This window comes from Hypomesus transpacificus, chromosome 13 (assembly GCF_021917145.1).
Source record: "Hypomesus transpacificus isolate Combined female chromosome 13, fHypTra1, whole genome shotgun sequence".
Lineage (NCBI taxonomy): Eukaryota > Metazoa > Chordata > Actinopteri > Osmeriformes > Osmeridae > Hypomesus > Hypomesus transpacificus.
In genome coordinates, this window is record NC_061072.1 from 4,962,701 (window position 1) to 4,975,966 (window position 13,266).

The window sequence follows — 13,266 nt, forward strand, 5'->3', positions numbered from 1 at the left end:
GCGCTACGAGAAAGAGAGACAGGCGCGCATTCAAGAGGTGAGAGGACCACACAACTTGATTAGAAAGATTTGAACAAACAGAAATATCAGTATGATCCCCATCTTACTGTCTATCTGCAGATGCGAAGGGAGATCTCGCCCCCCATCCCCACCCTCCAGAAGAGACACAGGGCCCCCCAGTCCACCCCCAGTCCCCCCAGCATGGACAGCAAATGCCCCACCACCCCCATGTCTGTAAGTTACCGCTTGTATAAACCATAAACGTAGTATGGAGAGCATTGTCTGAAAACAGGTATAAACTGATGTCTCTCTCCCCCCCCACACACCTTTTAGAAGGGTTCTCTTTCAGGGCTCCAATCCCAGACAGCTTCTGTCCCAGCTGTTAGGAAGGAGTTGAGAGCTGCAGGTAACACACACACAAAAACACTAAATGTTCCAAATAGCTAGAACCAACACATTGTGGATTAGTTGGTATGTTGGTATGTGATTGTGTGTGTACGTGTGTCAGGCTGCCTTCCAGAGTACGAGAGGGAAGTCCTCTGTAAGTTGTCTGCAATCCGTAAAAAGCTGCTCAGAGAGCAGAAACGGGCGGAGGGCCAGATGATGCGCTCAGAGTGAGAGGAGCTGGACTCACTTGACAGGTAACACCCTTCGCGACTGGGGCACTACTGCAAAGTTTAGGGGAGAATAGAACAGAGTTTGGTCATGAAGTATGAAATGCTAAATTTCTCTATGTGGCTTAGGATGGAGGCTTCCAGGGAGTTTATCAGACTGCCAGATGACTACATCCTGTCAAAGAGGGTGGACCCAAAGAACATGAAGAAATACTGACTCACTTTCTTTCTTTCTTCTCTCTCTCTCTCTCTCTCTCTCTCTCTCTCTCTCTCTCTCTCTCTCTCTCTCTCTCAGTCTCTCTCTCTCTCAGTCTTCTCTCTCTCTCTCTCTCTCTCTCTCTGTTTCTCTCACTCTCTTACTCAATCTCTTACTCTCTCTATTTTTCTCACTCTCTTACTCACTTTCTTTCTCTCTCTCTCTCTCTCTCTCTCTCTCTCTCTCTCTCTCTCTCTCTCTCTATCTCTCACTCTCTTACTCAATCTCTTACTCTCTCTCTCTATTTCTCTCACTCTCTTACTCACTTTCTCTCTGTCTCTCTCTTTCTCACTCTCTGTCTCACTCTCTCATTCTCTCTTCCTCTCTTACTCACTCTCTCTCTATCTCTCATTCTTTCTCCCTCTCACACTCTCTTACTCTCTCTCTCTCTCTCTCTCTGTCTCTCTCTCTCTATCTCTCATTCTCTCTCACATCTCTCTCTCTCTTTCTCTCTCTCTCTCGTTGGCATTCTGAGAGTAGAGTGCCTTGTAATCTGCAACCTTCTTTACCCTACGAATCCATTAGATCAAAAAAAAGTGGAGAATAAATGGCAACTTATCACATCTGGAAATTAAATGCTTGTTGAGTTAATTAAAACTAGCTTGTATAGCATCATCATTAGAACTGCATTATTTGACGTCTGTATTAGGCTATTTACATTTGAATGTCCATTTTATGTGAATTGCGATTGTTTCAGTTGAAAACGTAGTGGACTGAATAAAAAAAGGTCCACTGTGGATACTTATTACATTTACATTTATTCATTTAGCAGACGCTTTTATCCAAAGCGATTTCCAAGAGAGAGCTTTACAAAGTGCATAGGTCACTGATAATAACAACAAGATAGCCCCAAAGCATTACGGGTAGCCAAAACAAGAAGCACACATTGTGAACAACCAAAAAATAAGTGCCAAAGGGAAGAACCATAAGAGCATGTCGTTAAGCAAGTTACAATTAAACAACATGAATCTCTAAGTGCATGTGTACCTGTAGAAAAAGCAAGCAACAGTCAAAATAAAAATAAGACCAACTAAAATAGACTATTTCGCTGCAAATACAACAGTCCAAATCAGTTACAACTAACCAACAAGAGCAACAGGTCTCTAAGCAAGACTCATTGTGATCCTTGAGGAAACTAGCATTGGGTTCAGCAAACCATTCCTAAGTACCGTTGTACTCCCGGAACAAGTGCGCCTTGAGCCTTCTTCTTGAGCCTTCTTTTGAAGGTGGAGAGACAGTCTGTGTCTCTGATGGAGGTGGGGAGTTGATTCCATCACTGGGGGGCCAGGCAGGAGAAGAGCTTGTGTTGGGACCGGTCGGTCTTGAGCGGTGGGACCACCAGGCGGTTGTCTGCAAAAGGCCGTGGGTGGCGGGTGGGGGTGTAAGGCTGCAGGAGAGACTTGATGCTCGTCATCCATGGTGACCCCAAGGCTCATGGCAGAGGATGAAGGGGTCACCGTCGCAGATCCCAGGGTGATTGAGAGGTCGTGGGAGATGGAGGGTATTACAGTTTTTCTCAATTGCTAAAACACTAAAACCCATTGTCTGAACAAAGTTGTCAGTTGCCTAAACTCATGTAGCTAATTGTGCAGTCTGTTGTCAATACCTTAAACTATTTCACATGGTACAACACAATTTGCAGATCTCACTTAGACTTTTCAGCAAAACCCTAAACACATTCTCAGTCTCAAAACACATTCTGCACTCTAATGCACATGTCATCCATACTGGTAAACACAAGTGGCAACAATCCCATACCAATAGAGAACCCCTGTCATTGATTAAACACAACCACTCAAAATAGATTTCACTTGATGTCAAATGATGTGACACAACCAATATAAGGCAGTTTTGAGAGCAAACAGTTTGTTGAAGGTGGGAAGGAGAAGGTCTGAGAATGGATTGAAGAAACAATGTGAGAGGACGAGGACGAGTGCGTGTTCGAGGTGGGCGACGAGGAGGAAGAGGAGGAGGGCAAGTAAGAGGAAGAGGAGGACAAAGAGGAAGAGGAAGACAAAGAGTGGAAATATTGGATGAAATTAGAGCAACAGTCATCGACCATGTTATAGTCCATGGACTGACAATGAGGGAAGCAGGACTTAGAGTGCACCCCAATTTGAGCCGATTTTCTGTGTCCACCATAGTAAGAACATTCAGAGAAGAGAACAGGTAGAGTATACTACTGTATTTTTGTCATTGCAGATTTACTGTACTACACTATTGCAGCTGTTTCAATAGACATTTGTAAAGTTCATCACTGTATGTATTGTACTGCATGAATATTTTTTGTAACTGCACATCTATTTTCTGTAGAACTGCAAGGCTGCCACATGCAGGTGGAAGGACAGCCATATTCACTCCGGAGCAGAGACCATTATAGTGGGCATGGTCCTTCAAAATATTTGATACGACTCTGAGAAATCCAGGAACGAGTCATACAAGACAACACACACTTGACCGTGTCCTCCATCGTTACAGCATACGAATAAAACAGGTATACCGAGTACCTTTTGAGCGCAACTCACAAAGGTTGAAAGAACTGCGAGCTCAGTATGTGCAAGTAAGTGTACTTTCAGACACATTTACTATAATCCAGATTGTGGACAGTACTGCCACATACTACGTGAATGACATTACTCTTCAGTTCATACAATGTATGTGAATCAGAAGTGCATACGGTAGGCCTAATTGAACTCTACAATATAACACTGTGTCTGTACGACTTACAAAATTCTCCATACAGTATATTGTATTCCTACACAGACAATATTTGACTCGGAATCCTTGGAGAGACCCCATGAGTTCATCTTTGTCGATGAAGCAGGCTTCAATCTAACGAAGAGGAGAAGGAGAGGCCGAAACGTTATTGGACAGCAGGCCGTTGTTGAAGTCCCTGGTCAACGAGGTGGCAATGTCACAATCTGTGCTGCTATCAGCAACCATGGTGTTCTACATCACCATGTTACACTCGGGCCATATAACACCCAGCATCTTCTCAGATTTCTTGCCAATCTAAGACATATTTTTTTTGAGCAGCGGGTTCAAGAGCAGCAGGGTCAAGAGCTAAATGAGAATCCCATTCCCACCTATGTGATAGTGTTGGACAATGTCAGTTTCCACCAAGCTGCTCTGGTAAGGGAATGGTTCCACATCAATGGTCAGTTTATGACCTTGTACCTCCCTCCATACTCGCCTTTCCTGAATGCGATTGAGGAGTTTTTCTCCTCATGGAGATGGAAAGTGTATGATAGACAACCCTACACCAGGGTAAATCTGCTGCAAGCCATGGAATTAGCCTGTGATGACATAGGTGAGGAATCATGTCAGGGCTGGATACGGCACACAAGAGGCTTCTTCCCCCGTTGTCTCAGGAGAGAAAATATTGCTTGTGATGTCGACGAAGTGCGCTGGCCTGACCCAGCCCAAAGACAAGAAGATGCACATTGATGACATGATGACTCCTTCGATTTTTGTCCCTTTTTACTCTAATGTACAATAAACAAGTTGTATGGCCCTGGACATTGTGCTTTCTATTTGTTACAGTAACAGTACTGACAGCTCAATATATTTTAAGTGGTTGCAGGTTCATATCAACAAAGAACAAGAGTGAGTTGTGAGTAGTGAGATGCAGGGTACCGTACTGTATAGGGGTACAAGGAGGAGAAAGAACCAACAAAAATTTGAGCAAAGCAGAGTAGTCATTTCTGATACATTTTTTGCTACTACGCTCAAAATCTATTGAGCAGTCAGTACCGTTACTGTAACCAATGGAAAGCACAATGTTCAGGGCCATACAATTTGTTCACTGTACAGTATACGGCCTACAATGCACTGTACTACAGTATACAATACTATAGTAAAAGGGACAAAAATCAAAGGAGTAAATGTGATCAATGTGCTTCTTCTTGTCTTTGGGCTGAGTTAGGCCAAAGCACTTTGTCGACATCACAAGCACTATTTTCCCACCTTCAACATCCTGTTTACTCTCTGAACTGGCTTATACACAACTCATATATATATATATATATATGAGTTGTGTCACATCATTTGAAACAAGTGAAATCAATTTTGAGTGGTTGTGTTTAGTCAATGACATGTTTTCTCTATTTGTATTTGATTGTTGCCATTTGTGTTTACCAGTATTGATGACATGTGCATTACAGTGCAGAAAGCGTTTTAAAAATGAGAATGTGTTTAGAATTTTGCTAAAAAATTCTAAGTGAGATCCGCAAATTGTGTTTTACCATGTGAAATAGTTTAAGGTATTGATTACAGACAGTGTAATATTTGTATTTTATATTGTATTTTACACTGTAAATTGGCAAGTTATATTTTCTTTTATGGCAACTTATATTTTATTTTATTGCATATTTTATTTTAATTGTATTCCACTTAGTATTGCTAGTTTATGTATCCTTAGTATAGTTAAACCATATATCTACATTTAAGATTCCTATATGTTTATTGTATGCACCCTCCTGCCAAAGCAAATTCCTTGTCTGTGCAAACTTTCATGGCGAATAAATCCGTTTCTGATTCTGACAGGCCAATTAGCTACATGAGTTCAGCCCACTGAGAACTTTGTTCAGCCAATGGGTTTTAGTGTTTTAGCAATTGAGAAAAACTGTAATACGGCATGACAACAGAAATTGTTCCACTGGTAGTATTTTTGGATGACACACACACCTCAAAGCATTTAGGGAATACACTGAGGTAAATACATTATTTTATTTCAGACCATTCTGGACAAAGAATTGTAAGATGTAGGCCTAATGAGATAAAAATCTTCATAATAACCATCTACGTAAATACATTAAAGCTTCATGAGTGTTACTGATCTAATCCAGCTACTTTGTAGGCCTATTGATGACTTTCCGATGTAACTTATGAAAATAATGAATGAATTGTTTAGGCGGGATACAAATGATTACTTAACTTACGAATAAAAGTAAATGACCATGCGCGATTCACACACACACTGTTATTTTGTAGTCTAATGATATTATTTTAACGTTATCCCTTAGCCGACATATTAGACATTGTGATGATATCATTCTGTTGATACACTAGGCCTAGAGTGCATGTATTTATTTTCGATACTGAGACTGCAGTCGGCCAATCATCAAAAGGACTGTTTGGGAAGGAAAATCACTGATTTATTTTGCATACACAAGAGAACGATCCGCGTCCTTCGGGGTGCGCGCAACCCCACTTTTACCATAGGGAACTTCCCTGCAAAGAAGCATCAGGCGTGACATCATAATCAGAAGTTGACATAGCAACGGACACATCTTGGCATTCCAAAGCATTATGATGTCACGCCTGACGCTCTTTGGCAGCCGATATTAGCTAAGACTGACACAAACAGAAACTCAGTACAGAGATAAGGTCTTAATGCGTACCACTAATATTAGTGTCATTGCACAGTTAAGAACAAGCACTGTCAGAAATATGGGAGTTACATCATCATGTGTGAGAACTTTTGGTGTGCTTTAGTTGGAAGAGAAGCCTTAATTAGGCTACCTGTGTGCCTTACCAGTTGCCAAATACTAGTAGGTAAACACAGTCTTGTGTTCACAGAAGTGTTCACAATTTTCCATCTGCAAAATTGAGAAAACTGAACTTGAGAACTTCCTCAAGCAACAGAGGGCCAAAGTTTCAGAAAATGAAGCTTAACCCTAACTTTAAACAAGATGGTCCTTACATGGAAACAAGGGTGAGTTTCTCTTTATTCAGTAGAGTATAGACAGCTGACTGGCTTTTATTTCAAAAATGGTGTGAGAGGAATACTCATCTGTGAATGGCACCTCATTTGTAGCGAGTAAATGTCATTTTAAATGGATCACAGCTCATAGCATGAAGCCTTTTCTCTCTTCCCTAGGAGTACGGTGCCTCCCTCAGAAGAGATCCCTCCACTCTGACTGAAGGGGGGAGAGGGGTGTACATGGGCCACCACCCGGCCGAGGGCAGGGGTCCCTGGGCTGAGGAGGGTGGACGTCCCTATAGAGAGAGCAGGACCACTAGACTGGGAAGGGTGGAGCCTGTTGAGTGGAGGGCACCAACGTACCAAGAGGAACTAGAACAGCAGGTGACCCCCCCTCCCTTCTATGAGTTGGGATACTGTACAAAAATACGCAAAATACTGTAAATAGTATTGATTCTGCTCATAGATAAGTGACTGGTATTGAAGGTACAAACTCACCAAAACATGGACTGAACTTAGATACATGGAATTTTCTTGCTCAACTTTGAGTTAAGATTCTGTGTTTTACTTTAGTCTATCTTTGAAACAAGTAGAGCAATGATGGTGGGCATGTAATGTTTTGACTTGAATGGTACAGAGAATGGAGGAGTGAACGTTTTGGTCAGATCAATGATAAAAGTTGTAGATTTATATAGATTTTTAACATCATTTGTAAGTTAGTTTGATTCATCCCATTTAGACCGTCTCACCCAGTGAAAGTCAGTCTCATGTTCATGATGATGTCACAATCTATGCTGGGTCTATCCTCAAATCTTTGGTACATGTAGTTCCACGGGAGTCAGTATTCCTCACCATATTCTTTCAAAATCTTGAATCCCTCCAGATCCAGGAGAAGCAGCAGCGCCTGAGGCTGGAAAAGAAAGAAAGAGACTGGGCTGAGGCCAAGATGGAGGCTGAAATGAGGAACTACAACCCATGGGGCCGGGGAGGGTGCGGCGCACCCCTCAGAGACACCCGAGGGGACCTCATATGTACGTTGTAGCATGTTTCACTAACCTTCATTGTTGGCTCACCTTTCATATATATAGGTGCTCATCTGATCTGTGAAGCCCTCTGTGACATTGTAAGAAGGGCTATACAAATAACATGATTTGATATAGTCACTTTGTAGAGGGCCACATTTTAAACAGTTTTGAAGTCAGGGGTAAAAATGTTTGTTGGTCTGCTGCTACTTTTGAATCTTGTATTTAAAACACTACTTATGATTTGCCTGTCCAGCTGACCTGAAGCAGATGCACAGGCAGAATGAGGAAGCTTGGTTGAACCCCGAGACCTCTCAGAGAAATGTCACCAGGCCCAACCTGAGAGAGGACAGACTGCCTCCTATAAACACAGTCTCAGGTAGACAGTCACTGCACCAGCTGGCACATTGCAGATAACACATACATTAACGTGCATGGAATACACATGGTTGTAATATATTTCATCTTTGCAGGTTCTGATCATGTCCAGACCAGTGACATTTCCAGCAGTTTGTTTGCTAACCAGCAGACAGGGGCGCACTGGGGGCAACACCTGGCCGAGGGCAGGGGTCCCTGGGCTGAGGAGGGTGGACCTCCCTATAGAGAGAGCAGGACCACCAGACTGGGAAGGGTGGGGCCTGTTGAGCGGAGGGCGCCAACTTATCAGGAGGAACTGGAACAGCAGGTGACCTCCTCCCCCCCACCTCTATATGGATATTGGAATACAGTACCAAAATACCCCAAATGCAATTAGTTCTGCTCATAGATAATGTTTCGGGATTGAAAGAACAAACTCACCATCATGTGGACTGAACTGTAGAACATGGAATGTTCTTCATCAACTTTGAGATGTGGTGGTTGAAATTGAGATGTGGTGGTTGAAATTGAGATGTGGTGAATGAAATTCCAAGGTGGACCTTGTGATGGTGGGCAGGCATGTAAGGTTTTGACAGAAAGGGTAGAGAAAAGGGAGTAGGTAGCCTTTTGGTCAGATGAAACAGAGCAGTTGTACATCAAAGTAGATTTGTGGGGTTTTTTTTATACGTTACTTGAATTCACAAAGGGGATCCTTCCCATTTAGAGCCTTTAGCGACTCTGTTTCATAATGAAATAATCTTTATGCTTTTATAACCTGATAAAGGTAAATACAAGACCATCTTTATTCACAAAGGATGAATTATTCTAGTTGTGCAAGATGAAAGTCTCATGTTCATGATGTTGTCATTGTGTACGCTGACTGAGTCTATCCTCAAACCTCTGGTACATGTAGTTCCAGGGGAGTCAGTATTCCTCACCAAATTCCTTCATAACCTTGAATCCCTGCAGATCCAGGAGAAGCAGGAGCGCCGGAGGCTGGAGAAGGCTGAGAGGGACCGGGCTGAGGCCAAGCTGGAGGCCGAAATAAAAAATTATGACCCATGGGGCCGGGGAGGGTGCGGCGCACCCCTCAGAGACACCCAAGGGGACCTCATTAGTACGTTGTAGCATGTTTCACTTACATTCCATGTTGGCTCACCCTACAGGATTGCATAAGTTGATTGGAGTTCAATTGATGGCATATATTTCTGTGTAAAGTGTCTGACTGTACTCTGCCTGTCTAGCTGACCTGAAGCAGATGCACAGGCAGAATGAGGAAGCTTGGCTGAACCCCGAGACCTCTCTGAAAGAAGCCACCAGGCCCATCCTGAGGGAGGACAGACTGCCTCCCATCAACACAGTCGCTGGTAGACAGTCAATGCACCAGCTGGCACACTGCAGACATCACATCATTTCACGCGAATGTAATACACACGTACACACAATGCATATGACTGTTCTACTTTATCTTTGCAGGTTTTGCCCCTGTCCAGACCTCCATGTTTGCCAGAGGAAATGTGTTTCCTAACCAGCCAACGCTTCATCAACTCACTGAACTGGATAAGTATAAGCTTGGCCTAAAACAACAGGTACAGTGTGGTATGGTATGGTTTGGGATGTGTTATGTACAGATTTCAAGAACCTGGCCTCTGGTGGCTGTTGGGTCTTTTAGCTTCAACAAGCCATTGATTTAAAGGATGTTGTGTACTGTACACAAACACACACACCCACACACACACACACACAGGTACACGATGTTGTATAACAAACTGTTTACCTTTCGGGCCCTGCCCAGATTGAGGAGAAGCACCTTAGGGAGGCAGAGGAGAGGGAGAAGCTACGCCTGGAGGAGGCGAAGGAGGAGAGGAGGCTGGCAGAGCAGAGGGCTCAAATGAAGAGGGAGTTTGACGAGGAGAAGGAGATCCGAAAACTCAAGGAGATGGAGGTCAGCTGGGCACTGATTGGCTAAGAGGGATTTGGCAGACATTATTGTATATGCCTTTGCAATATACAGTATACAACTTATCTTATGTGGACCACACACTCTTGAATAACAATGCTGAACAATCTTGATAGTAGAATTAGATTTTTATGGTGTGGACAATACACGTAAGGGTTGATTTTAAGCGAGTGTAACATGTTCTTGTGACTCAGCTGTAATTAGCTCAATAAAGTTTGGTCTTCTTCTTGCAACAGAAAAGGGGCAAAAACAAGGAGCTGGTCCGTCTTGCAGAGGAGAAGAAGAAAGAGGTGGAGAAGAAGAAGAAAGAGGTGGAGGAGAATGAGATTGCTGCTGGGAGGATGCGCTATGAGAAAGAGAGACAGACGCGCATTCAAGAGGTGAGAGGACCACAAAACTTTATTAGAAAGTTAAACAAACAGAAATATCAGTATGATCCCCATCTTACTGTCTATCTGCAGGTGCGAAGGGAGATCTCGCCTCCCATCCCCACGCTCCAGAAGAGACACAGGACCCCCCAGTCCACCTCCAGTCCCCCCAGCATGGACAGCAGACGATCCACCTCCTCCATGTCTGTAAGTTACCGCTTGTATAAACCATAAACGTACTGTGGAGTGCATCATCTGAAAACAGGTAGAAACACATGTCTCTGTCCCCCACAGACACCTTTTAGGAATGTTCTCTTTCAGGAGTGTTCTTGTGACTCAGCTGTTATTAGCTAAATAAAGTTTGGTCTTCTTCTTGCAACAGCAAACGGACAAAAACAAGGAGCTGGTCCGTCTCGCAAAGGACAAGAAGAAGAAAAGGGTAGAGGAAGAGGAGATTGCTGCTGGGAGGACGCGCTACGAGAAAGAGAGACAGGCGCGCATTCAAGAGGTGAGAGGACCACACAACTTGATTAGAAAGATTTGAACAAACAGAAATATCAGTATGATCCCCATCTTACTGTCTATCTGCAGATGCGAAGGGAGATCTCGCCCCCCATCCCCACCCTCCAGAAGAGACACAGGGCCCCCCAGTCCACCCCCAGTCCCCCCAGCATGGACAGCAAATGCCCCACCACCCCCATGTCTGTAAGTTACCGCTTGTATAAACCATAAACGTAGTATGGAGAGCATTGTCTGAAAACAGGTATAAACTGATGTCTCTCTCCCCCCCCACACACCTTTTAGAAGGGTTCTCTTTCAGGGCTCCAATCCCAGACAGCTTCTGTCCCAGCTGTTAGGAAGGAGTTGAGAGCTGCAGGTAACACACACACAAAAACACTAAATGTTCCAAATAGCTAGAACCAACACATTGTGGATTAGTTGGTATGTTGGTATGTGATTGTGTGTGTACGTGTGTCAGGCTGCCTTCCAGAGTACGAGAGGGAAGTCCTCTGTAAGTTGTCTGCAATCCGTAAAAAGCTGCTCAGAGAGCAGAAACGGGCGGAGGGCCAGATGATGCGCTCAGAGTGAGAGGAGCTGGACTCACTTGACAGGTAACACCCTTCGCGACTGGGGCACTACTGCAAAGTTTAGGGGAGAATAGAACAGAGTTTGGTCATGAAGTATGAAATGCTAAATTTCTCTATGTGGCTTAGGATGGAGGCTTCCAGGGAGTTTATCAGACTGCCAGATGACTACATCCTGTCAAAGAGGGTGGACCCAAAGAACATGAAGAAATACTGACTCACTTTCTTTTCTCTTTCTCTCTCTCTCTCTCTCTCTCTCTCTCTCTCTCTCTCTCTCTCTCTCTCTCTCAGTCTCTCTCTCTCTCAGTCTTTCTCTCTCTCTCTCTCTCTCTCTCTGTTTCTCTCACTCTCTTACTCAATCTCTTACTCTCTCTATTTTTCTCACTCTCTTACTCACTTTCTTTCTCTCTCTCTCTCTCTCTCTCTCTCTCTCTCTCTCTCTCTCTCTCTCTCTCTCTCTCTCTCTCTCTCTATCTCTCACTCTCTTACTCAATCTCTTACTCTCTCTCTCTATTTCTCTCACTCTCTTACTCACTTTCTCTCTGTCTCTCTCTTTCTCACTCTCTGTCTCACTCTCTCATTCTCTCTTCCTCTCTTACTCACTCTCTCTCTATCTCTCATTCTTTCTCCCTCTCACACTCTCTTACTCTCTCTCTCTCTCTCTCTCTGTCTCTCTCTCTCTATCTCTCATTCTCTCTCACATCTCTCTCTCTCTTTCTCTCTCTCTCTCGTTGGCATTCTGAGAGTAGAGTGCCTTGTAATCTGCAACCTTCTTTACCCTACGAATCCATTAGATCAAAAAAAAGTGGAGAATAAATGGCAACTTATCACATCTGGAAATTAAATGCTTGTTGAGTTAATTAAAACTAGCTTGTATAGCATCATCATTAGAACTGCATTATTTGACGTCTGTATTAGGCTATTTACATTTGAATGTCCATTTTATGTGAATTGCGATTGTTTCAGTTGAAAACGTAGTGGACTGAATAAAAAAAGGTCCACTGTGGATACTTATTACATTTACATTTATTCATTTAGCAGACGCTTTTATCCAAAGCGATTTCCAAGAGAGAGCTTTACAAAGTGCATAGGTCACTGATAATAACAACAAGATAGCCCCAAAGCATTACGGGTAGCCAAAACAAGAAGCACACATTGTGAACAACCAAAAAATAAGTGCCAAAGGGAAGAACCATAAGAGCATGTCGTTAAGCAAGTTACAATTAAACAACATGAATCTCTAAGTGCATGTGTACCTGTAGAAAAAGCAAGCAACAGTCAAAATAAAAATAAGACCAACTAAAATAGACTATTTCGCTGCAAATACAACAGTCCAAATCAGTTACAACTAACCAACAAGAGCAACAGGTCTCTAAGCAAGACTCATTGTGATCCTTGAGGAAACTAGCATTGGGTTCAGCAAACCATTCCTAAGTACCGTTGTACTCCCGGAACAAGTGCGCCTTGAGCCTTCTTCTTGAGCCTTCTTTTGAAGGTGGAGAGACAGTCTGTGTCTCTGATGGAGGTGGGGAGTTGATTCCATCACTGGGGGGCCAGGCAGGAGAAGAGCTTGTGTTGGGACCGGTCGGTCTTGAGCGGTGGGACCACCAGGCGGTTGTCTGCAAAAGGCCGTGGGTGGCGGGTGGGGGTGTAAGGCTGCAGGAGAGACTTGATGCTCGTCATCCATGGTGACCCCAAGGCTCATGGCAGAGGATGAAGGGGTCACCGTCGCAGATCCCAGGGTGATTGAGAGGTCGTGGGAGATGGAGGGTATTACAGTTTTTCTCAATTGCTAAAACACTAAAACCCATTGTCTGAACAAAGTTGTCAGTTGCCTAAACTCATGTAGCTAATTGTGCAGTCTGTTGTCAATACCTTAAACTATTTCACATGGTACAAC

At 43.5% G+C, this 13,266-nt stretch overlaps 2 long non-coding RNA genes across 2 annotated transcripts; both read left to right on the plus strand.

The window, feature by feature from the left end:
• Nucleotides 1–8,958: 8,958 nt before the first annotated feature.
• On the plus strand, nucleotides 8,959–10,190 carry LOC124475763. The gene is made up of 4 exons (XR_006956966.1): nucleotides 8,959–9,070; nucleotides 9,198–9,320; nucleotides 9,430–9,898; nucleotides 10,150–10,190. It is a non-coding gene; the product is annotated as an uncharacterized LOC124475763 (long non-coding RNA).
• A 61-nt stretch (nucleotides 10,191–10,251) lies between these two features.
• On the plus strand, nucleotides 10,252–10,703 carry LOC124475764. Its single transcript, XR_006956967.1, has 3 exons — nucleotides 10,252–10,293; nucleotides 10,375–10,488; nucleotides 10,664–10,703. It is a non-coding gene; the product is annotated as an uncharacterized LOC124475764 (long non-coding RNA).
• Nucleotides 10,704–13,266: the final 2,563 nt, after the last annotated feature.